Source organism: Gracilinanus agilis, chromosome 1 (genome assembly GCF_016433145.1).
Source record: "Gracilinanus agilis isolate LMUSP501 chromosome 1, AgileGrace, whole genome shotgun sequence".
Lineage (NCBI taxonomy): Eukaryota > Metazoa > Chordata > Mammalia > Didelphimorphia > Didelphidae > Gracilinanus > Gracilinanus agilis.
The window spans coordinates 168,998,615-169,023,889 of record NC_058130.1 but is presented as its reverse complement, the minus strand read 5'-3'; positions in this window follow the sequence as shown (position 1 = coordinate 169,023,889).

Below are 25,275 nucleotides of genomic sequence, written 5' to 3'. Positions count from 1 at the left end.
TTTTTTGACCTTCCCACTCCCCTGCTCCCCTTGGTTTATCCCTTCTGACTTTCTCAGTAGGGTTAGATAGAGTTTTTTATCCCAATGGATAATAAAGCTACTCTTCCCTCTCTGGGTTGATTACACTAAGAGTAAGGTTTGATTATTACCTCTTAATGCTCTCTTCCTCTCCTTTTTATAATAGTATTTGTCCCCTCTCCCTCCCATGCCCTCTTTGTGTGTAATAGAATATTCTGTTATTCTTATTCACTGAAGTTTCTCTTGGTGTCCCCTGTTATTTACCCCCTCTTTCCCATCCCCCACGCCATCTTAGATTATTTAGTGTTCCACCCTCACCCTGTGAATTATTCTTCTGATTACTATAACAGTGAATATTATAATAGTGAATAGAGTTCACTACAGAGAATTATACATAACATTTCTCTACATAGGAATACAGATAATTAGATCTCACTGAGGCCCTTAAAAAGGCAAATTTAAAAATTATAAGTTTTCTTTCTTTTCCCTCTGTATCTTATTTACCTTTTCAGGTTTCTCTCGATTTTTGTGGTTCGATATCAAACTTTCCATTTAGCCCTGATCTTTTCTGTACAAATACCTGGAATTCTTCAATTTTGTTGAATGCCCATACTTTCCCTTGGAAATATATAGTCAATTTTGATGGGCAGTTGATCCGTGGTTGCAGGCCCAGCTCTCTTGCCTTTCTGAATATTGTATTCCAAGCCTTACGGTCTTTTAGAGTGGAGGCTGCCAGATCCTGTGTGATCCTGATTGGTGCTCCTTGATATTTGAATTGTCTCTTTCTAGCTTCTTGTAAGATTTTTTCTTTTGCTTGAAAGCTTTTGAATTTGGCAATAATATTTCTAACCGATTTCTTCTCTGGGTCGAATGTGGTGGGTGTTCTATGAATCCTTTCAATGTCTATATTGCCCTCTTGTTGTAGGACTTCAGGACAATTTTGCTGAATAATTTCTTTTAGTACGGAGTCCAGGTTTCTATTAATTTCTGGTTTTTCTGGAAGGCCAATTATTCTCAAATTGTCTCTTCTAGACCAGTTTTCTTGGTCTGTCACTCTCTCATTGAGATATTTCATGTTTCCTTCTATTTTTTCAGTCTTTTGACTTTGTTTTATTTGTTCTTGTTGTCTTGAGAGATCATTAGCTTCCAGTTGCTCAATTCTAGCCTTTAGGGATTGATTTTCGGCCCTAATCTTCTGGTATTCGACCATAATCTTCTGGTATTCCTTTTCAATCTGGTCATTTCTGGTGTTCAATTTGCTTATCAGTTCATTTGGTTTCTGAGCCTCACTTTCCAGTTGCAAGATTCTACCTTTTAAACTGTTATTTTCTTGCCAGATCTCTTCCATTTTCCTCAAAATCTCAGTTTTGAACTCTTCCATAGCTTGTGAGGAGTTTTCCTTATTTGAGGAGGGTCTGGATGCTTGTTTGTTCTCCTCCTCTGTTTGCTCGGTTGTCTGGATTTTCTCTGTGTAAAAGCTGTCGAGTGTTAAAGACTTTTTTTTCTTGTTATTATTATTCTTTCTCTTCTGAACTTCCTGTGACTGAGTAGCCATCATTAGCCCAGCAGCTTCTCAGATTTATCCTCGCACTCAGTGTCTGTTCCTGGTCTATTGGTTCCTGCGGTCTGAGTTCTGGTTTTTTCCAAGGTCAAGCCCCCTGGTGGACCCCCTTGCTTGATCCTCTGCAGGAGGTTCCTTTACAAGTCTCAGGGCGCTGCTTCCACAGTCATATACCCGTCTGCACTGGTTCCCCACTCAGGTTTTCAGAGCTTTAGTTCCTGGCTGTGTCTGCCTCCACCCACGCCTGCGCCCAGCGTCCACTCTCTGCTCCCGCGCTCAGATTTCGCGTGCGTTTTTTGACTTAATGGGGTCCTAAGTCTTGCTGCTCTCAGGAACAGGTCCCGGAGCTGCTGATGACTCGATGGGTGCCCCAAACTTGCTCTATTTCTTTTTAGCTGGGTTCGGAGCTATAGATGAGTGTGGAGGGGGTGGGGTGGGGCGGTTGCTCAGCCCGCGATTAAGTGAGAGCCCTTTATAGCCTGGAAATGTCTCGATTCCACGTACCTTCCACGCTGTGCCCTGTTGTGGGGTTCCTCCGTTCGTCTGGACTTGTTTTTATGTCCCCTTGAGGAGTTTTGTGTGTTTCGGTCAGGAGAGGTTAAGAGCTGCTTCTTACTCTGCCACCATCTTAACCCGGAAGTCCGGAAATTGGTTTTGAACAGTGATATATGTTTAGCCCAGGGGAATTGCTTGTTTGCTTTAGTAGTGGGGGAAGAAAGGGGAGTGGGGTGTTTCCCAGGAATCACAAATCATGTAACCATGGAAAAATATTCTAAATTAAAAAAAAAAGGGGTGGGGAAGAGAGATTGGCATTAGGAAAATGGGGAAGTTCCAGAGTAAGAAGCCAGCTGAGGCATGGTGGTGAAATCTGGAGAGTTAAAATTAGAGCCAAAAGGGAAAGAAGTGCAGCCAGCCTAATCTTTCCCTAGTTCAGGGGTCAGCAACCTTTTTGGCCATGAGAGCCATAAATGCCACATTTTTTAAAATGTAATTTCGCGGGGTCAGCTGGATGGCTCAGTGAATTGAGAGCCAGGTCTGGAGGTGGGAGGTCCTAGGTTCAAATCTGACCTAAGACACTTCCTAGCTGTGTGACCCTGGGCAAGTCACTTGACCCCCATTGCCTAGCCCTATAACAAATAAAATGAATATAGAAGGATATATATAAAGATATTAGGGTTTAAAAAAAAGAAAAAAAAAGATCGCTGTATAAAATGTAATTTTGCAAGAGACATACAGTGCTCACAGTCCGTGCTCCTTTAACAGTGCGTGTTCCTGTAACAGTGCCTGAAAAAAAATTGACTTTATGGCTCCTGCAAAAAGAGCCATATCTGGCCCTCAAAAGAGCCAGATATGGCTCAAGAGCCATACGTTGCCAACCCCTGCCCTAGTTGTAGGGAAGAATGGGAAAGGAAGAAACTTCTATTCTGGATTTTGCTGGGGGATATTAATTTCAGAACTGCATGTAGAGAATGTTTTTCTTGTTTTGCATTTCATTTTCTGTTACAATTAAATATCTTTAACAATCCTTTAAAAAAAAATCCATTTTCCTCCTCTCTGATTATGCTCAGCTTTGTTGAATAAGTTATTCTTGGCTGTAAGCCTATATGTTTTTTGTTGTTTTTTTTTTTGGAACTTTTCATTCTAAGCTCTTTGCTCCTTTTTAATGATGACTGCTAAATTGTATATAATGCTGACTGTGACTCCTCAATACTTGAGTTCTTTCTTTCTGTCTGCTTGTAATATGTTTTATTTGACATGGAAGTTTTGGATTTTGCCTATAGTATTCCTGGTCTTCATTTTGGGACTTCTTTCAGGAGGTGATCAGATTTTTTCTATTTCTAATTTGCCCTCTGTTTCTAAGAGATATTTTGAAATTTCTTAGAATATGACTTTTAAAAAAAATCATAACTTTCAGGTAATCCAATGATTCCCCCCCCACCTTTAAATCCTTACCTTTGAACCTTACCTTGAATCATTTTTGTGTATTGGTTTCAAGGCAGAAGAATGGAAAGTGCTGGGCCCTGAGGATTACATGACTTGTGTTATAAAGAATGGGTGCCTTACTAGGGGGATATATGGATATAGGTGAGGATGGAGCTGTATCTCTGTATTCTCCCTAGGTGCTAGTGATGGGGGAACACAAACCCCAATCACCCTTGCTTGATGTTATAATTTCCCCTTCTAAATAACAGTGACCAGGAAGGACCCCCAATGGTCAGGTGGATGAGTAACCCTTTCAGGTCCCACCTGGGGTTGGATCAATTATTACTATTGGGCTCTGATTAGCCTTGGATCATGTCGTTCATCTGACTGTGTTTGCTCCCTCCCCAAGGGTAATGATATAATGACCACTCAGGAAGGTACTTATTAAATACTTTATCTATGATCTTAATTAGGGAAAGGATAATCAGGATATGGATTGGGATTGGAGACCCTGTCAATCTAATATCTATAATCTATAATCACTCAGGGCTGGAGGCTATTGATTCAGTAAAGCTGGAGCTCTTGTTCTTCACAACCCCTCTGGTTTAGCTTGGCCTCTGCCAAACCAGAGAGAATAGTCTGCTCTGTTGGTGCAGCTGTGTTGATGATTTCCTCTCAGCTTTCTTATTATCAGTTTGGTGATGTGTTAGCCTTGACAGCCTTCAGGAAGTATTCAAACCTTAACCACCCTCTTCTTCTCAGACCTCCCTTCCTCCAGTCACCACCCAGGGACCCAGAGACCTAAAGAGCTATGATGATTCAGACAGAAAGATCTAGGGAGATTCAGAGAGAGAACCAATGACCAATGGTCAAAGACCCCTCCCAGATGGCTGTTAGGGGTTTTATACTCTCAGGCCAACTGACATTTGCCCCTGGCTCATGGCATCTGGGAACATTCCAATGTCTCCAATTGTCTCCCCTGTCAATCAAGGTGAGACCAACATTTCTCAGGGTTTGAATATAACACCTGCCCAGGGTCACACAGCTAGGAATTGTCTTAGGTCAGATTTGCCGAGGATTTCCCATCTCCAGGACTGGTTCTCTATCCACTGAGCCAGCTAGCTGCCCTCTAGTCCAATGACATTTTTTGTCCTTGATCTACTTTCCAGATCAGTTGTTATTGCTATGATATGTCTTATATTTTCCTCTATTTTCCAGTCTTTTGCTTTGTTTCTTGTTTTCTCATGAAGTCATTCAATTCTATTTAATTCACTCTAGTTTTAAGGAGTTTGATGCTTGCAGAAGTTTTGTTCCTCCTGTGATGAACTGTTTATTATTTCCTTTTCAATTCTTTCTTTCATAGTTTTCTTATCTTTTCCTACTCTTTTGCCCTAATTTCATTTGCAAGATTATTTGAAACTTTTAAAAAATGCCTAACCTTTTGCTCTAAATCTTCTATGAATTCTTATGCTCCAGCTATGTTTTTTTCTGAGGCTTTGCTTGTAGATGATTTGAAGTCATTCTCTTCTGGGCTTTTGTCTTGGGTATCTCTGTCACTAAGGTAGCTTTTTATAGTGTTTTAAAAAAATTTGTTCATTTTCTCAGTTTATGTCCTGACTACTTACTTGATGTTTGGGTCAGACGCTATGTACTTCTAGAAGGATGTCTAGGCTGGTTGTCCTGTTGCCGCTTTCTTAGGGGTACTGAGGATTATGTTATTACAGTATCTCAGAGGCAGTTCAGGCTAGGGATCTACAAACTTTCAATGCTCCCCAAATGATCTGATTGTGATACTCTTTTTCTGAGCTCTGCACCATTCTTACTTGGGTTTGAGTCTGAGCAGCAGTAGACTACTGCTGGATTCAGTCACCATAAACCAGCTAAGGAAGCTCTGATGGTTCAGAATAACAGAATCTCAGGTTCCTTTTTTTGTCCTGGGATTCCTTCTCTGGTATTCTGCAGACACCAGGCTGAGATAAATGCTAGAACTGAGATTCTGTTCTGCTCCTGGAATCACAGACGCACCATTGCTTCTGAACTTGCTCTTCTCTGTACATATCCAAGGGATTGCCACTGCCCTGAGTTTCAACACATTATTCCTATATGCAAGACTCCTCTTCCGTTCACCCCAGATCTGTGACTTGGAATTGTGCAGTAAGTAATAGAACTGCCATATGGCATGTGTTCCTGCAGCCTACACCAATTTAGGTTCCATTTGTGCTGGATTAGGGATCTCTTCTTTCCTAGGTATGCAGACGTTCCTATGTCTTTTCTCTTGTATTTCTCTATCAAGATTCACTCTGCATTTTTTATATCTATTTGAAGGATTTGGGGCAGGTATTTTCTTTTTAAAATCTCTTACCTTCCATCTTTGAATCAATTTCAAGGTTCCAAGGCAGAAGAGAGGTAAGGGCTAGGCAATGAGGGTTAAGTGACTTGCCCAGGGTCATACAGCTAGGAAGAGTCTGAGGTCAGATTTGAACCTAGGACATCTCATCTGTAGGCATGGCTCTCAATCTACTGAGTACCCAGCTTCCCCCAACAGATATTTTCTGTATTTGTTTGGAGGAGTTGGGTCAGGGAATTGTAAATTGCTAAACTTCTTCTTGCTATTCTTGACATCTTAGTTTTGGTCCTCTTTGTCAGCATCAGAGGGAGATGCCATCTGGATGAAAATTCCATGGTTGTTGTGTCAATTGTGCATTTCTAGATACATCTACACTTGCTATGTGAACACGAAGTAATAAGGCTGATTGCAATTAGTCTTACATGAAGTCAATCTCCTTACTTAATGATTATCCATTCATATATATTCATTTGGTCTTTCAATAATTATTTATTAAGCACCTGCTTAATAAGTTAATGAACATTTGCTAAATATCTGTCACATACCAGGCAATGTAATATGTGCTGGGAATACAAAGGCAAAAGTGAAACAGTGCCTGCCCTCAAGGAGCTTACATTCTATTAGGGGAGACACATGTTCATAGTTAGGTATATATGAAATAAACAAAATACATGCAAGGTAATTTTTGAAGGGAAGGGCACTAATATCTGGTGTGTGTGTGTGTGTGTGTGTGTGTGTTAGAAAATAGTGTTGCTCATCCATCTGTCACCAAGCTCTCAGCCAGGGCTTCAAGAAGTTGTATCATGCACAGCAGCCACACTCCAGTAAAACCATCTCAGCAGGGGATAGGAAAGTGTCTCAGTGGATTGAAAGCCAGGGTTAGAGATAGGAGGTCCTGGGTTCAAATCTGGCCTCAGACCCTTCCTAGCTATGTGACCCTGGGCAAGTCACTTAACTTTCATTGCCAAGCCCTTACTGCTCTTCTGCCTTGGAACCAATACACAATATTGATTCTAAGACAGCAGGTAAGGATTTTTACTTAAAAAAATTTTTTAAACCATCTCAGCAGATGAGCTTAACCAGGTTGAAGATAACCAATAGGCCTCAAACCCATTGAGTTGGAAGATGTCTTCCCCAAGCATGTGAAGACGTCCCTTGGTGGAGTGAACAGATGAGAACAATTTGTTAAGTGGCCACGAAGGAGGCTGAAATAGATGTTGTGGAGTGCTTAGAGCTTAGTCAGAAATCAAAGATGTCAAGGATATTCCACCTCATCCCATGCCATCAGCGCTTGTTTTGATTTTTGTCTTGCCACTGAGCTTGGATGGCTCTGCAGGTGATAGTAATGCTTATGACTCTGTGCAACTCTGCCTCACTTTGATACAATTTACTTGGAAGCCAAGACATTAATCCATGCTCCATTGGGTGTCTCTGAAGACGAAGGATGGACCATAGTGCATGGGTTCCTCAAGGGAATTGGGGATTCTGACAGGTGTGGGTGAGGAGAGAGGGCATTTCACCAAAGGGGGACATCTAGTACAAAAGCAAAGAGGTGGGAAATGGACTGTCATACCTAAGGAATGGTAAGGCAGCCGGTTTGGCTTGATAGTAGAGAATTTGAAGGGGAGTCATAGGTAAGGATCCTAGAAATGTAGGTTAGAGTTGGGATATAAAGAGCTTTAGAGGGCACCTAGAGTCAGGAAGACCTGAGTTCAAATCTGACTTCAAACACTTATTAGATGTATGACCCTGGCAAGGCACTTAACCCCTGTCTCCTTCTGTTACCTAATGTACAAAATAGAGATATTAATAGCACCTACTTTCCAGGATTATTGTGAAAATAAAATGAGATAATATTGGTAAAGCTTCCAATCCTTAAAGTGTTATATAAATGTTAGTCATTTATTATTATTATCATTAGCCAAACTGTGTAGGTAGCATTTGATCCTAGGGAAAATAGGGCATTTATACTGAATGAGAAGAGTGACCTGGTGAGCCCTTTGCTGCTGTGTGCAGGACACTATTCTAAGATAACAGGGAGATAACAGCAGTCCCTGACCTCACTGAGCTTACACTCTCAGAGTCACATAGAAACACATGACTCCTTCCTACGTAAGCCCCAATTACACATGTAGACTCATACACACAGCAATGACCTCTGACATATATGACAGACACAGTCACCCACTCATAGGCACGATATAGACAGATACATAGGATACATATAGAGAGAAACCAAATGATACCTTCTATCAATGGAAACAAGCTCAGACAGGTTTTGTGATACCCAGAAGGTTCCAAGTCTAGTTCCGGCAACAGCTTACTGAATTCCTGCTTTCTTAGGACCCTAAGGCCAGGGAGAGACTCATCACTAGGGGACTGGCTGGCCACTAGGGTGAGGAACTCTTTAGCTGAGGTAAGCCATGAACTAAGGAAAAGGAAAAATAAAAAATAGTGCTTTCTGATGACAAAATGCTTTCTATGAAATATCTTCCTAGAAGGGGAGACAGTCAGGTCTTTCCTAATCTCTCTGTCAGCCATCACATATAGTAGAGGTGTTCCAGTGAGTTTTTGCTTTTAAAATAAAATTGTATTGCTATCTTTTGTTTTTATACCTCCTTCATTTCTCAAAGTATCATGCCACCTCATTATTTAGAGCCCTATTCCTTGTACAGGGAAAAATATGTTAGATTTTTGAATCCGAAGTCTTGAGTTCAAATCCCAGCTCTGCTACTTTTCCTGTATAATCTTGAGGAAGCTATTTAAACTCTGTGCCTCAGTTTCCTCATCTATAAATGAAGGGAGTGAACTAGATGGCTTCTAATTCCCCAACCATAGACTCTTACCTCTGCTAGGAAGAGTTGAAGGTACATTCTCATATCTCTTCTAGGGATCAAGTTTGGTAACTATAATTATACAGCTTTTAGTTTCAGGATCATTGTTTTTCTTCCCATTTATGTAGTAGTCATATATATTGCTTTCCTAGTTGTGCTTACTTCATTTTGCATCAGTCCCTATAGATCTTTCTGAGCTTCTCTGTATCCCTTCTATTACTTTTTCAGTTCAGTGATACTCCATTATATTAGGGCCCCATGATTTATTTAGCCAGTTCCTAATAGATGGTTTTTTACTTTGTTTCCAATTTCTTACTAGTACCAACTATACTTTCATGAAAATAATAATGTTTCTGGCAAGGCTTGGACTGGCTGTTTTGCAAGGGGAACCAAGTCATGAAAGAAAAGGGGAGTTGTCTTTCTTCTCTCTTTAGGAAGAGACAGGAGCTAACAGGAGCTCAGGACTGGAGGCAGAGATTTCCCTTTTGAAAGGGAATGTTAAAGATCTCTCAAGAGTGAGGAGAGAGAACTCACAGATGGGAGGGGGGCTTCCCCACTACTCCCGTGGAACAGATGTGAGACAACATCTCTAGCAATGGGAGCAAAATCAACATTGGCAGTCCTTGTCTTTAAATCCAGGTGAAAGTTAAAGGTGCAGATGGCAAGTTATTAAATGTGAGAGCTGCTCAGGAGATTGGAGTTCTGAGGAAAAGACAAAACAAAACAAAACAAAACACCAGGTCTGGAAGCATTGGCAATCCTTACCTCCATTGTGATGACTTAGACACCTGCTTCTAACATGTCCTTTTATTCCCAAAGTTAAGTGGTGTCATGAATCTTTTTGGGAGTCTGGTGAAGCCTATGGATCTACTTTCCAAATAATGTTTTCCCCCTTTTTTCTTTACTTTATATTAATAGAATTTACTTACAGATATTTGAATACCATGCCTAAGAAGGCATCATCAGGCAAACATATATATGCATATATATATATATATGTAAAATATCTTTTATGTTTCCATTTGTCAGTTAATTGTCTGGAAGTGAACACAGAATAATGTTTTAGAATATCTTAGGGGGCAGCTGGGTGGCTCAGTGGATTCAGATCCACACCTAGAGACAAGAGTTCCTGGATTCAAATCCAATTGTGTAACTCTGGGCAAGTCACTTGGCCCCCATTGTCTAGCCTTTACCATTCTTCTACCGTGGATCCCATACACAGTATTGATTCTAAGACAGAAGGTATGGATATTAAAAAACAACTTAGTTAAAATACATGAGATTATAAAGGAAACAAAAAAGTAGTGAAATTAAAATGTATTTTTTTCTCCAACTAAGTTCATGGACCCTCTAAAGTCTATCCATGGACCCCGTTGGGAGTCTGTTGACACCAGGTTAAGAATTCTTGTTTTATTCTGTTAAAGACTGTCTGATCAGGGGCAGCTAGGTGACTTAGTGGATGGAGAGCCAGGTCTAGGAACGGGAGTTCCTGGGTTCAAATCTAGGCTCAGACACTTCTTAGTTGTGTGATCCTGGGCAAGTCATTTAACCCCAATTGCTTAGTCCTTACTGCTCTTCTGCCTTGGAATCAGTACTTATTTGATGCTAAGACAAAAGGTAAACATTCTAAAAAAGACTTTGTGATCTAATTTCATTTCTCAGAAACAGCTTGGGTTGACCCTGTCCTTTGTCCTTGTATCCTTCTGTTTGGAACAAGAAGGCATGTCAGCTCTGGGAGCCACACAGAAGAGAATAATATTTCCTAGCCCAGGGCTGGAATCATAGTTCCTTATCTCATTGTTAGAGAGTTCTGACTTCCTCACTGGGTGGCATTATCACAAAGAATTCATATATTTTATAATTTACTTCTAAGGGCAGAATCATGATGAAATTGGAGCCTCTTAAGTCAGCCTCATTAGACCATGAGCCTAATGCAAAGTACATAGATAGTTTTAAGCATATGGGACCTTTCTGGTTTTTTTTTTTTTTTTTTAAATTTTAAACCCTTAACTTCTGTGTATTGACTTATAGGTGGAAGATTGGTAAGGGTAGGCAATGGGGGTCAAGTGACTTGCCCAGGGTCACACAGCTGGGAAGTGTCTGAGGTTGGATTTGAACCTAGGACCTCCTGTCTCTAGGCCTGGCTCTCAATCCACTGAGCTACCCAGCTGCCCCCTACCTTTCTGTTTTTTGCTTGCTCCAATAAATGCCCCGGGTTGACTCTTGTCCATGCTAATTACCTTATTTCTAGCACAAGCTGAATTCTTTTTCTGTTTTCTCTGACTGTCCCTCCTATAGTCTTCCTGATTCATTAGATGGCAGGAGCATGATCTCCTCTACTGGTTTGGGACATTAGCCTTTCTCCTGCAGCTACTGGAAGGCATTTCAAGAGTTGGCATTAACCCCTGACAAGGGTTGGTTTCCCAGAGGATCAAGGGGTTGGTTAGGGCTCTCTCTGCCCCTCCCCAAGCTATTCAGCCTAGGTTTGAACATAAAGGCTTTTGGTCCAGGCTTCAGGTAACTCATGACCCAGGGCAAGAGCTAATAGATAGGGAAAGAATGTTGGAAAACTTGGTGAGGCAGGGGCCGACAGCCTTCTGTGGTCAAGATAAGGCTTTGGTTGGGAGGGGAATGGAATTCCATGTTCCTTGAATGGCTAGGTGTTTCTTTCCCTGGGGAGAGAGGATTGGCCTGGTACAGGTTTGTTCATGTGTCTCTGTGTGTGTGCGTGCTCCCTTGATTGTGGATAGAGAGGCTCTAGTAAGGTAGTTGAGGCGGTGGGATCATAGGACTTAGAGCTGAGAGGAGTCATTCCTTTATAAAAGAGGAAAATAAGGTTCATATGGGTGAAATGACTTGCCCAATGTCACAAAACTAAGAAATAGCAGAGAATAGATCTGACTTCAGCCTGTTATTTCAGGTTGATTGCACAATACTTCTCCCACACTGTATGTATATTCCAGCCACATTGACTTACTTGAAATTTCCCAAATATTTTTGTCTCTTGCCTCCATTTCTTTGCACAGGCTCTCTCCCTCTTCTCTTGTTTCTGTCTTTTAGAACTCCCAGATCTCTTTAAGATTTACCTCAGGGGACAGGTAGATTGAGAGTCAGGCCTAGAGCCGGGAGATCCTGGGTTCAAATCAGGTCTCAGCTACTTCCTAGCTGTGTGACCCTGGGCGAGTAGCTTAAGGCCCGTTGCCTAGCCCTTATCTCTCTTCTGCCTTGGAACCAATATACAGTATTGATTCCAAGACAGAAGGTAATGGTTAAAAAAAAAAAAAGATTAAATTCAAATGCTACTTCCTATAAGAACATTTTCCCCAAGTTGTCTAGTTGATTAGTTTGTCTTTGTCTCTCTTTCTGTCTCTCTCATACACATACAGACATACATAAAGGCCCACAGATTCCCTTGTACTTTGTAGAACTTTGTATCCATTAGTATGTATGTTGTATCCCACCCAGTAGAATGTGAGGTCCTAGAGAACATTTTATTTCTGTAACTGCATCTTTATCACATACCTTAGTGCTTCACCCTTACTAGTCCCTTAATGTTAAATCGAACGGACCTAGATTATAAAATTGTAATGTCTTAGCTTTAGAGCTAGAAAGGAACTTAGAAATCATCCAGCTTAAACTCCTCATTCTACGGAGAAGGGAACTGAGGCCCCACGAGGTTAAGCAACTTTCCTGAGTCTACACAGATAATAAATGGCAGAACAGGGATTTGAACCAAGGTCTTCCTACTTCAAATCCTAATCTTTTTGTTGTGTCATGTTGCATCAGCATTCAGAAGTTTATCCAGACTAGACATAGCAGGATTCCTGACATCCCTTTGATGTTGAATCATAAAAAAATGTCCTACATAATTCATAATTTTTCAATACATCTGTGACCATGTATCCAAGTGGCTAAAAGTATTGGCATCGTGAGACCAAGGTCGTAGGTTTGATCCTTATATAGCTTCATGAAGAGCCTATGTTCTAGGGGCAGCTAAGTGGCACAGTGGATAGAGAACCAGGCCTGAAGTTGGGTGGACCTGGGTTCAAATATGGCCTCAGATACTTCCTAGCTATGTGACCCTGGGAAAGGCACTTACCCCTTGCCTAGCACTTGCCCTTTAAATTACTAAATTTTTATTAAGACCAAAAATAAGGACATAAAAAGACAATGTTTCTTAGCCACAGACAAAAAAGTCCAAACAAAAGTAGAGTGATTTCCTAATTGTAGTCACAAGCCAGATCAGATAACTTACAAATGCTTTGTTTCAACTTTCCTTATTGCCTAATTTCCCAAAGTTCTCAGGCAGTGAGATATTTCTTATGCATGTATTACAATGACTTAAGATTCCTTGAAACATACATTAGAGATAACTTTGACAACCCTTTGATTATCGACAAAAAGTAAGGGATAAATCAGGGACACATATGCCTACCAAAGGCAAGAGGGATTGTACACCTTTTGGAGTCCCTGTTTTCAGATGACATTCTTCTAATTTCATCAAGATTACAGCCTCCTAAATTAGCTATCTAATCAATGAAAATCATTTAGCCTAACCATCCACATAGAAAAAAAAAAAACAAGTGAATGAAAAAATGGCTATTGATCAAAAACCATGATATACAATGGCCCTTTTGGCTGTCCACCAGCAAACTGTATCTTGGATAATTTTTGTAGTACATATATCTTGGGCATCTTGGAAGATCTGAGATCAAATTTCACTTTAGAGACTTACAAGTATGATTTTGGCAGGTCCCTTCATCTCTCTGTGCCTGTTTCCTCATGAAAGTGAGAGTTGAACTTGAGGGGCTTTTAGATTCATCCTCTCTATATCTATGAGCCTGAATAATTCATTTAACCTATCTGAAGCTTGGTTTCTTTATCTGTAAAATGAGAGAATTGGACTTAATGACCTCTATGGTCCCTTCTAGCTCCTATTCTACAATTGTATGACAGTGCACTGGATCTGGAACTGAACAAGAGGAAGAGAACAAGCTAGACTGAATTTGGCCAATTGCATAATAAATTTGGAAGCACAACATAGATGTCAGTGATCATTGCTCATATTATCATTATTATAGTGATATATTCTGATCCACTGACCATGTCTGTAGTGAGAGCAAGGAATAACAGGTGGATGAGCTGAATGTTGTACTCATGGAATGTTAAAAAAAATCAGATGACCTCAAGAACATAGTGTAGATCTTCTATAGAGGATCTATAGAAAGAAAGGCATGGACAAAGGGGCAGCTAGGGAGCACAGTAGATAGTTCTAGGCCTGGAGGACCCGGGCTCAAATATGGTCCCAGATACTTCCTACCTGTTTGACCCTGGGCAAATCACTTAACCCTATTTGCCTAGCTCTTGCTGCTCTTTCTGTCTTAGATTTGATACTAAGAAAGAAGTTGAGTTTAAAAAGGAAAAGAAAAGAAAAGCATGGACAAGAATGGCACAAGATGATAAGGAATAGAGGCATCTCTAATCATGGAGGCATTGTCCATATATATAGGAGATCATGGAACCTTCGAAGTCTTGAAGTATATGTTCTAATCTTGTTACCATCGGATGGCAGGCAGCATGGCACAAAAACCCCTTTCCTTGATTCCATAGCCCTATTCAGATACTTTCAATTAAAATTTCTGTTTACTAGCATGCTCCTTGAATATAGTGGTCTATACTAACTACATCCGCTATGCCCCCCACTGTGTCCTTTCCTCTTAATGGTCTACAATCTGGACCATATCCATCACTCTACTGAAAGTCTCTATCTTAGAATCTATCAGTCTGCTGTCCCTGTCTTCCCAGAGGAGTGGTTCTCAAACTTTTTAGTCTCAGAATCAGTTTGCACTCTTAAAGATTATTGAAGAATTTCCTCAAAAGCTTTAGTTTATTTGGGTTATATCTATTAATATTGAATATATTAGAAATGAAAAGTTTTAGTATGATCATGAATATACTTTTTGCTTCAAGGTCTATCTGGAGGGCATCACTAAAGGTTCTTGGAATACATTTTGAAAACTATTGTCTTAGAAAAAAGGGTTGGTAGCTTTCTAAGGCAAAAAAATGGTTTGGGGGGACAGGGGTGGGGTGAGAATAATAATATTTTTATATTCTAACCTTTTTTGTAAAGATATTTTCTTTTACCAACTATATGTAATGACAATTTCCCACATAAGTTTTCTGAAGTTATATGATTTGTCATACATTTCCTTTCAGTTTTCCTCCAGTTCCCCCTTCTAATCTCAATTACATTGATTTCATTTGTATAAAAGCCTTTTAAATTTAATATAACAAAAATTGTTCACTTGACATCTGGTAATGTTTTCTATCTTGTTTGGTCATAAATTCTTCCTTTCTCCATAGATTTGACAGGTAAACTATTTTACATTCCCTTATTTTACTTATAGTATCACCCTTTATGTCTAAATCATATACCCATTTAGACCTTATTTTGGTATAGGGTGTGAAATATTGGTTTATACCTAATTTCTGCCATATTGTTATCCATTTTCCCCAGCAGTTTTTGTCAAATAGTGAGTTCTTATCCTAAAAACTGGGATCGACCACCGGACTGTGAAGGTCATTTACTCGTAATCTATTCCATTGATCCACCCTTCTATTTTTTAGCCAGTACCAGATCGTTTTGATGATTACCACTTTATAGTAGTTTGAGATCTGGTACCGCTAGGCTGCTGACTTTTATAGTTGCTTTCTCCCCCCACCCCCATGAATTCCCTTGATATTCTTGCTCTTTTATTCTTCCAGATAAATTTTGTTATGCTTTCTAGTTGTATAAAATAATTTTTTGGTTGTTTAATTGGTATGGCCCCCAATAAGTAAACTAATTTAGATAAAATTATCATTTTTATTTATATTAGCTTGGCCTACCCACGAGTGATTAATATTTTTCCATATTCTTAGATCTGGCTTTATTTGAGTGAAAAGTGTTTTGTAGTTGTGTTCATATAATTTCTGTGCTTATTTTGGCAAGCAGATTGCCAAGTATGTTATATTGCCTAGAGTTATTTTAAATGGAATTTCTCTATCTATTTCTTGTACTCTAACTTTTTAAAGATGGCATAGTATTAAATTATATACGGAAACTTTAAGAAATTGATGTCAGACATTTTATGGCAATCTCATTTGTACTGATTAATGCATTTTATTTATAAGAAAATATAGAATGAGAGGATTCTTTGACATTAATAATATAATAGCTGAATATAATTAAAATGACAATCCTACTTAAACTAATCTTTTTCAATACTATCCCAATCAAATTACCAAAAGGCTATTTTATTGAGTTAGAAAAAATTATAACAAAATTCACTTGGAAGAACAAAAGATCAAGAATTTCAAAAGAATTAATGGAAAAAATGTATAGGAAGGAGGGCCAGCAGCACTGGATTTTAAACTGTATTAAAAAGCAATAATTATCAAAACTACCTGGTACTGGCTATGAAGTAGAAGGATATATCAGTAGAACAAAGCAGACATACAAGAGACAGTAGTAAAAGATTATAGTAGCCTTGCATTTGGCAAAAGTATTGCTCCAGGCTATTGGGACAAGAAATCACTGTTTGATAAAAATTACTGGGCCAGCTGGAAGGTAGTTTGGCAGAAACTAGTTATAGACCAATATCTTACTCCTTCCATTAAGATAAAATCAAAATGGATACATGATCTAAACATAAAAGGAGATATAAGCAAATTTGAAGGACAGGCAACATATTACCTATCAGATTTATGGATAAGAGAGGTGAACAAGTGTGAGTGAACAAGAGATGGAGAACATTGTGAGATATAAAGTGGAAACTTTTGAGTACATTAAGTTGAACATTTTCCATATATATAAAACAAATGTTGCTAAGATTAGAAGGAAAGCAGAAGTTTAGGAGGGATTTCATAAATAATCTCTTGAATAGAGATCTCATATCCAAACTATATAGAGAACATCAAATTTATAAGAATAATAGCCACCCCCAAATGATAAATGGGCAAAATATATGAACAGGAAATTTTCAGATGAAGAAAGTAAAACCATATATTGGTATATGAAAAGATGCCCCAAACCACTGCTGATTAGGCAAATGCAAACCAAAACAATTCGGAGGTATCATCTTGTAACCATCAGATTGGCTAAAAGGACAAAAGGATAAAATGACAAAAATGTTGGAGGCAATGTGGAAAAATTGAGACACTAATAACATTGTTAGTGGAACTATGAGCTGATCTAACCATTTTGGAGAGCAATTTGAAATTACTCCCAGACAGTTTTGGAGTTATGTATACCGTTAGATCCAGCAATACTGATTGCTGGGTGTTTCTTAATGAGATTGAGGGGAAAAGTAAAGAATCTATATGTTCCGAAATACTTATAGTAGCTCTCTATGTGGCAGCAAAGATCCAGAAATTAAGGGGATTTCCATCATTTAGGGAATGGCTAACCAATTGTAGTATGTGATTGTGTTGGAATAATATTACACTATAAGAAATAATTATCAGGTTAATTAAAAGAAACTTGGAAAGAACTACATGAGATAATGAAGAATGAAAGGAGCAGAGCCAAAAGAACAATATATATGGCTACAGAATTAATATTTGAAAAATAACTTGTGAATGTTCCATCTTCAGGGAATGAACTGAAAAATAGAAACACAAAAACCAAAATATCTACATATCTCTTTGCCATATGATGCCTCAAATGGTGTGGGGTGGGGGTGGGGGGGGAAGAGGGATTGAGGTACCTGAAAATAAATTCTGTTAATAAAAAAATTTTAATGCCTCTCAAAAAATAATAAAGTGGTACAATTTAGGCAATAAAAGTAATATTGAATGAGATCTTTCTCTTCTCTAGCCCTTAGGTCCTTTAGGTATAAGATGAAAAAGAATGAGAAAATCTTTGTAGTTCTCCTGGTACCTTCAGAATCACAGGATTTCAAAGTAAGAGAGGAACTTGGAGGCCATCTTGTCCAAATACAAACTTGACCTAGATTCATAGGATCATAAATTTAGAGCTGAAATGGAGCTTGGAAGCTGTTATAGACAACCTTTGCATTTTACAGATGAGGAAACTAAGGCACCAAGAGCTTGTTATTTGCCCATATGCAAGCATTTAGTCAGTATCTGATTTAAAATTTGAACTTTGGTCTTCTTGACTCCAGGTCCAAAGCTGGTCATACTGGTTTTATAGCATCCTTGGTAAGTAGTTCAAGGTTTTGCCTGGAGATTTCCAACTATGAAGAAATATAACACTCCCAAGGTAGCCCATTTGTGACAGCTTAAATTGGTAAGAAGATTTGCACTTTGGGGTAGCTCAGCCCCAAAGATTTGGCTCAGCGGATAGAAAGCTAGACATAGGGACAGGAGGTCCTGGGTTCAAATATGACCTCAGATTTTCCTAGCTGAATGACTCTGGGCAAGTCACCCTTTACTGTTCTTCTATTTTTGGAACTGATACTTAATATCAATCCTAAGACAGAAGGTAAGATTTAAAAAAAAAAAAAAAAGATTTGTGCCTAATAGTATTCCTAATTCTGTCCTCTGTAACTAAGTACTTTCTTAAAAATAGTTATTGGGGGCAATAAGGAGTGGGAGGTCTTGGATTAAAATCTGGCTTCAGACACTTCCTAACTGTCACTTGGCCCCAGATTGCCTAGCCCTTACAGCCCTTCTGTTTTGGAATTGATTCTAAGTAAGAAAGAAGGTAAAGGTTACAAAATAAAATCTTAAATGAGACAATGTATATAGAGCACTTCGTAAAAATTAAAGCATTGTATGTGTTTGTTATTATTAGTTCTGGACACTATCTCTCAATGCAAACAAGCTTGCATTAACTTTTTTTATTCATTCAACAAACATGAATGAAGTGCTTACTAAATGCAAGGCATTGTCCTTGGTGCTTGGTGGTTATCTCATTCTTAACTCATGTAGAATTTACAGACTGATAAACCCCTCAGAGATTTCTTTTTCCGATAAGCTGTCTAACCTCACTTTCCCTTTCTTGTGCTTTTAAAGTTGACTTTTTGAACCCAAGTATAATTCTTTATTTTGATTTTTATTATTTGAGAGGAGGAAATCAAATCTAGGAGTGCATTAATGTAGGGAATTTCCACTGTAGAAATTTCTTCTATGATAAAGTTTTCTTTTTAATTTAATTAAAATTTTAATATTAATTAATTAATTAAGAATATTTTTCCTAGTTACATGATTCATTTTTTCCCCATTACTCTCCCCTCCTCCCTCCCAGTGCTGACAAGCAATTCCACGGGAATCATTGTTCAAAACCTATTTCCATATTATTAATATTTGCAATAGAATGATCATTTAAAGTCAGAATCCTCAATCATATACCCATCAAACCACATGATCAATCCTATGATGTTCTTCTGTGTTTCTGCTCCTGCAGTTCTTTCTCTGGATGTGGATAGTGCTCTTTCTCCTAAGTTCCTCTGGATTGTCCTTGGTCGTTGCCTTGCTGCTAGTAGAGAAGTCCATTATGTTCAATTGTACCACAGTGTATCAGTCTCTGTGTACAATGTTCTCCTGGTTCTGCTTCTTTTACTCTGCATCAATTCCTTGAGGTTGTTCTAGTTCACATGGAATTCCTCAAGTTTGTTATTCCTTTCAGCACAATAGTATTCCATCACCAACAGATACCACAATTTGTTCAGTCATTCCCCAATCAATGGACACCCCTTCATTTTCCAGGGAGGAGAGTGGGAGAGGGAGAGAGGGAGAAGGGAAAAGGGAGGGTGAAAGGAATAGAGGAAGGGGGAGAAGGAGAGAGGGAGAGAGAATATGTATATATATGTGTGTGTTTCTGTTACACAATTCGTGACTATACTTATGCATATCGTTTATGATAATGGGTATGTCTTGATGTGTACATGATAGGGAGGGAAAGAGGGAATAAGCATTTATAATATATTTACTATGTGCCAAGCACTGATTTAGTACTTTCTAAATATTATCTCATTTGATTATGACACAACTATAAAGTATAATGAGGTTGATTTTCTTGTGTGACTCCTAAAAACCAGTCATTCATTTACTATTTTTTTATGTGTGGATGTTAAGATACATTGTGGAATAGTGGAAAGAGTACTGCTTTTGAAATACAAAGACCTAGATGCTAGTGCTCAGTTTATCACTTATTATCTCTTTGACCTGAGTCGTTACTTCACCCTTGTATCCCTCAGGGACTTGAACCACTAAATTATGTGTGAGATCCCTTCCTACTTTCAGTCTTATGATCCTACAATAATGGTTAGATCATTTAATGTCCTTGAGTCCTGGTTCTTCATCTATAAAATTGAGATAAGGCATTTACTGCCTACCTGAAGGGGCAGTTGGGAGAAACAGCTCTTTGTAAGCCTGAAAATGTCAATGGATGAGGACTTATTTTGTGTGAAGGTGTAAATGTGATTGTATGTGAATACCTTGGGTGTGTCATGAGTATAGCAATTTAACAAACACTGAGCAGGTATCTACTGGGCAATGAGGAAAAGGTAGAGCAATATCTTAATTTTTCAGTCTTGAAACATTTTATTTATATCTTTCATTCTTATATCACTTTCTTTTTTTAATAGACATTTAATTTTCCCAATTACATGTAATAACAAATTTCCACATAAGTTTTCCAAAGTTATATGATCTGAATTGTCTTCCTCCTTTTTTCCCTCCTCCCTCCTAGAAATGGTAAGCAATTTGATCTGATTATACATGTATTACTATGAAAAACATATTTCCATAGTGTTCATTTTTGTAAGAGAATAATCCTATAAAACCAAATTCCTCAAATAAAAACCCACCTGATATCACTTTCTCCTTCTCCCTCCCCTCTCCAAAGATCTTTTACTCTCTAAAGAGCTCATACTATATACCAAGATCAAATAAAAATGGATACACAATTTTGAAATAAAGGGTGATACCAAATGAGCAAATTAGGGAAGCACAGAATAATTTCCTGTCAGACATAGATAAGGGAAGAATTTGTGACTAAATGAGACATAATGAACATTACAAGAGTGAAACAGATATTTTTTATTTTATTTATTTAAGAAGTTTCTTCACAAACAAAATCAATGCAATCAAGATTAGGAGGGAAACAGGGCAGATAGAGTGTCCAGGGGAGAAAGAAGTCATTGAGGGCTGATTATGGTTTTTAGTGTTGAACAGTTGGAGGAAGTCCTTTGAGTCCAGAATGCTAAGTTGTTGCCTTCTTGAATGGAATCAGATGGCTACACCCACATGGAGCTGAGGAGATCTGAGCAAGTGCCACTCCATTGGCCCTTCACATTGGCCTCAGGCCTCATGGGAGCTGAACTCTTCTTCTAGGCCTGCAGGTAACTCCAGGGATCTCTTAAGTTGTAGTCAGGTGCTGCCCAGGTGTAAGGAAGCTGTTGAAGATAATCTGATAGGAAAACCTTTCTGACTGAAAAGTCCAGCTTGTCCCCTAAGCCAAGAAGAAAGCTAGAGCATTTTTCTCAAGTAGCTGATGATTTCCTTCTCTTAAAAGAAGATGGAGTCTCCACTCAAAGGGCTAGAGGACTGCTGTGAGCCACAAGGGGAACAGAGCTATGTGACAGTCTTGGGACAAGGAAAAAGATCTCACAGTTGGAGTAGAAGAAACACTGGCTTCTGGATCAGAAGTTGTTGAGTCATTTTTCAGTCATGTCTGTCTCTTCTTGCCCCCAATTTGGGGTTTTTTTGGCAAACATACTGGAGTGATTTGTCATTTCCTTCTCTAGCTCATTTATTACGGATGAGGAAATGGAGGCAAACACAATTAAATGACTTGCCCAGGGTCTCACAGGTAATAAATGTCTAAGATTGGACTTGAGCTCAGGTCCTCCTGACTCTAGGTTCATTGTTCTATAGAGTACTAGTACTGCCCCCTTGCCCCTGGGGTTAGAAGATCTGATTTCAAATCTCATTTCTGATGTTTCCCCTAGGTTACTTATGGAACCTAGGGCAAGTTATATAACCAAGCTTGGCCTTAGGTTCCTCTTTTGTAAAATGTAAGAGTTGGACTAAATGGTTTCTGGAATTCCTTCCAGTTCTAGATCTATGATTTTTCCATTTAACTTACAGTACTAGAGGGTATACCAGAGGAAGGGTTATTTTAGAATTGCTCATAGAGGGCAGCTAAGTGGCTCAATGGATAAAACACCCAGCCTGGAGTCAGGAACTCATCTTTGTGAGTTCAAGCCTGGCTTCAGATACTTAATGGCTGGATGACCCCGGACCAGTCACTTAACCCTGTTTGCCTTGGTTTTCTCATCTATAAAATGAGCTGGAGAAGGAAATGGCAAACCACTCCAGTAACTCTGCCAAGTAAAACCCAAAAGGGGTCACAAAATGTCAGATAAAACTCAACAACTGAGTTGTTCTTAGAGAGGTAAGAGAGAAACCAGGCTAAGTTTGAGATGGGGAGAGGAGGAGGGAGGAACCTTCGAAAAAGGTGAATAGAATGTGTAGTCATAGCTGCCAATTGTCATCAGACTTAAGATACTTGCCATGGATTTGAAGAAATCAATTCCTTGATCAGCAAGTTGTGTGGCCTGTGTGACTAGAAATGCAAAGTATGTTTTCCCATGAGCTCTCCTCTGCTTTCTCCCTTATTTTTCTTGTCTGATTTTTTTGCCTTTTTTAAAACAAAAACAACAACAAAAAACCCAACAACTAAAAACACCCCTTACCTTCTATCTTAGAGTCAATACTAGTTATTGGTTTCAAGGCAGAAGAGGAATAAGGATTGGGCTAGATCAATGATGGTGAACCTTTTAAAGATCAAGTGCCCAAACTGCAATCCTCATGCCACATGTGAGCCCCTCCTCCCTTATCCCAGATAGAGGAAGGAGGAAGCCTTCCCATTGGGCTGCTCGGCAGAGAGGCAGGTAATGAGAGAAATGTCCTTATGCACATGTGGAGAGGGGGAACAGCCCCCTCTGGCTCACATGCTATAGGTTCACCAACATGGGGCAAAGCAAGGGGGGTAAAGTGACTTGCCCAGGAGCACACAGTTAGGAAGTATCTGAGGCCAGATTTAGACCCAGGATCTACAGACTACAGGCCTGGCTTTTTATCCACTAAGCTACCTAGCTGCCCCTTTCTGTCTCATTTTTCTCCACATCTTTTCCTCTGACAACTTCAGTATATTTGTCTCTTAGTATGTTCACTTAGAGCAGTGATGGGCAACCTTTTGAGCTTGGTGTATCAAAATTCGCCAAAAAACCGACATAACTCGGGTGGTGTGTCACTTTGAGAAAAAAACACCATTATTTCATGATATTTATAGTTTAAATAACAAAAATGTATAATCATAATATATAACTGTATTTAATAAACCAAAATAGGTAAATTAATATATGTAGAATTGTCATCTATAGTGCACAGAGTGTCTACACTACACTACAGCAAATGTTTCATGAGGCCCTCTGCATGAGGCCCCATACTTCTCTGTATGCAGCCATATGCGGCTGTGTGTCATTGAAAATGATTAAGTGTGTCAGTGCTGACATGCTTGTCATAGGTTTGCCATCACCGACTTAGAGGAAGCCTAGATACTCTATTAGAAAGATTTCCTTTAGGATCAAAAGGTCTGGCTTTTTGCCCTCTTAGAAAATCCTCCTTTGGAGTAGATTCAGCCTTGAAACTCAATGAGAGACTAGCTCAAACTTGCCCTTTGTCCCCTGAGTCATCTCATTGGGCAAACTGTTTCCTTGAGTTGGATTTCTCCTTCCTTTAAGAATCAGAAATCTTAGGATCATAGACTTTTTTTTTAGACCCTTACCTTCCATCTTAGAATCAATACTGCATATTGATTCCAAGGTAGAAGAGTGGCTAGGCAATTGAGGTAAAGTGACCTGTCGATGGTGACATAGCTAGGAAGTGCCTGACGTCAGATTTGAAGCCAAGACTTACCATTTCTAGTCCTGGCTCTCCATCCACTGAGCTACCTATCTGTCCCCTGATCATAGATTTTTAAAGTTTGAAGGGAATTTAGAAGCCCTGTAGTCTAGCCCATCATTTTACAGATGGGGAAACTGAGGCCAAGAGAGATTAAGTAACTTGCTCAACATCACACAGGTGATAAGTATGAGAAATGGGATTTGAATCCAGTTTATCTGATTCCAAATTCTGAATACTCTTTAACTGAGCAACGTTATCTAGCTGTTGTTTTGAGAACTGAATTTTTGATAGGAGTTACTAACTGAGCTTTCTGTCTTGATCTTTCTTAGGGTTCCCCATTCCTCTACACTTTCTCTTAGAATGAGATCCCCTTGATCATATCTGATCCAATTTCTCATCCTCATAAAGATCCTCTAGCATCAAAGAATGGAATTGAAGGCAATGTGGTACTATGGGAATTACTATTAGGCTAGCAGTCATAAGAATTGTGGTTAGTCTTGACTTTGATACCTACTAGTTGCATGATCTTAGGGAGTCATTTAGCCTTCTCGGAGTCTCAATTTCTTTATCTGACAAATGGGAATATTTATCTTTCTTTTTTTAAAAACCCTTACCTTCTGTCTTAGAATTAATCTAGATTCAAATCTGGCCTTGGTCTCTCCCAGCCGTGTGACCCTGAGCAAATCACTTGACTCCAACTGTCTAGCCCTTATTGCTCTTCTATCTTAGAACTGAAATGAAGACAGAAGGTAAGGTCTAAATAACAAATAAACTAGGGATTCTTAAAGGCAAGATTGAGGATCCAGGATGTTCCTAGTATAGGGAACAACCTAAGGAATAGAAACAGAAGGCAGAAATGTCTTTGGTGAGGAAGAGCAAGAAGATCAGTCTAATTGGACAACAGAGTACAGAAAGGGGACTAATGTCAACAAGTGTAAGTGGAGAAGTTTGAGCCAGTTTGTGAAGACCTCTATATGTCCATAGAGAAGTTAGTATCTGATCCTAGAAGAAATGAGGAACCATTGGAATTTCTTCGGCAGGAGAGTATTGAAATCAGAAGTGCTTTAGGAATATGATTTTTGGCAATGGCGGGGTTGGACAAGGGGAGAGAGTAGATTAAAGAGGAAAGAGACCTGAGACAGTGGGGGGTCTTAGTCTAAAGTTCTTTGTTCATTCATCCAATAAACATTTGTGCCTAGTATTGACACATACCTTCATGCTTCTCTTAAATCAAGAAAAACCAATATGAACAATATTGACCTGAGTAGTTGAGTTTTAGGTATGGAAGAAAGTAGAGAAAGAGACAGGATTATTATTTTTTAAAAGATAACCATTTGGGCAATTGGCCTGATTTCTTGCTATCTCTGAGGATCCTTGTTTAATGGTTCTGTTTTGTCTATACTTTACCCTAGGGGCTCCAGGGCCATCAGAGCTTTTGAATGGATACCTGCATGGCCAGCTAGGTGGCTCAGTGAATAGAGAACCAGGCCTTGAGAAGGGAAGTCTTGGGTTCAGATGTAGCCTCATATACTACCTAATATACTGGGCAAGTTATTTAATTCTAATTGCTTAGCCAGTACCATTCTTCTGCCTTGGAACCAATATGCAATATTGATTCTAAGACAGTAGGTAAGGATTTAAAGAAAGACAGAAAGAGAGAAAGAAAGAAAGAAAGA